Source organism: Dendrobium catenatum, unplaced genomic scaffold, assembly GCF_001605985.2.
Source record: "Dendrobium catenatum unplaced genomic scaffold, ASM160598v2 original_scaffold_258639, whole genome shotgun sequence".
Taxonomy (NCBI): domain Eukaryota; kingdom Viridiplantae; phylum Streptophyta; class Magnoliopsida; order Asparagales; family Orchidaceae; genus Dendrobium; species Dendrobium catenatum.
The window spans coordinates 1-1,334 of record NW_021577038.1 but is presented as its reverse complement, the minus strand read 5'-3'; the positions used below and the strand labels follow the sequence as shown (position 1 = coordinate 1,334).

At 36.7% G+C, this 1,334-nt stretch overlaps 1 long non-coding RNA gene across 1 annotated transcript; it reads right to left on the bottom strand.

Moving 5' to 3' along the window:
- Positions 1–343: 343 nt before the first annotated feature.
- LOC110106571 lies at positions 344–1,054 on the bottom strand. The gene is made up of 2 exons (XR_002304258.2): positions 960–1,054; positions 344–827 (listed from the first exon to the last, which is right to left on the bottom strand). It is a non-coding gene; the product is annotated as an uncharacterized LOC110106571 (long non-coding RNA).
- Between the last annotated feature and the right edge of the window lie 280 nt (positions 1,055–1,334).

The window sequence follows — 1,334 nt, the reverse complement described above, 5'->3', positions numbered from 1 at the left end:
TGTCATTTTTAACATCAAAATATTAATCATCAGCATTTATATTCTTTGTTCTTTCAATTTAATGAGAACCCCCATATTCCTTATTCGCTGCATTATATGACCAGCAAAATTAAGGCGGTGGTCTATTTTTCAGAATTTTTTGCTTTCCCTTAAATCAGTTTCTACTGGTTTTGATGCTGAGCTTCTTCCCAGCCTTGCGGTTGTTTCTAATTCCATATCATAAATATGTACTCTTGATCAAACGCACATATTGACATAATATAATGATCTTTCGACGTACAATACTCTCTCTCTCTCTCTCTCTCTCTCTCTCTCTCTCTCTTCTCTCTCTCTCTCTCTCTAAAGAGAAACTATTTATGAAATTAAATAATAACCTACAAGTACATTATTACAATTTATTTCTTTACGTGCATAAACTTGTAGAACCACATACATTGAAGTAGGGGTGTCAATTTCGGGTCACGGATCGGGTTCGGGTCGAACCCGAAACTGACCTGGGTTCAAACGGGTCGACCCTAACCCGACCCGGGTAGACAAACGGGTCGGAAATCCGAACCCGGACCCGACCCGACACGACCCGGTTTTGGGTTCTGCCGAGGCCAGAACGGCGGTAGTGAGCGGGTCAACCCGAACCCGACCCATTTTGAAATCGGATCGGGTCCGGGTCGGATTTTCTGTCGTGTCAAATATTGACACCCCTACATTGAAGAGCCACAATCTATGAGATACCAATTCTCACCTAAAAATTGAAAGCCATCCAACTGCAACTTCCTTCTAAGGAAAGCAAATCAATTCTCAAGCAATCTTTTGAGCTCTTTCTTATTCACCTAAAAGACAGAAATGAAAAGTTTAGGACAAATAGTAAAGCGAAATTGGAATGTACATGCAGCTCTCTTTGGTCTGTTGGTTAGATTAGATGTTTTGGCTACGAACTAAGAGGTCTTGAATTCGAATTATACCTTTCCCATAGCATTTCTCGGAAGGTCGTCCCATAATAATAGCTTCGTTGGGATCTAAAAACAAGCAGCAATAAATAATTAAATATTTATAATTAGAACATCAACCAGTAAATTAAATCTAGAATTACATGTTCAAAACATGATTTATAATTCCTTGTGGATTTTACCCTTGTTAGGACAAATATAAGTTCCAACTTTATGAAGAAATAAATTTATTTGTTAATACATTTCTTCCTTGAAGTATTCTATTTATACCTCCAATTATGATATATTCTGACATCCATAATATCTTTTTGACTAACATGACAATATACATCCTTAACATTGCAAAAACATATAAATATAACAAATTAATTATTATTTGTGAAGGTACCA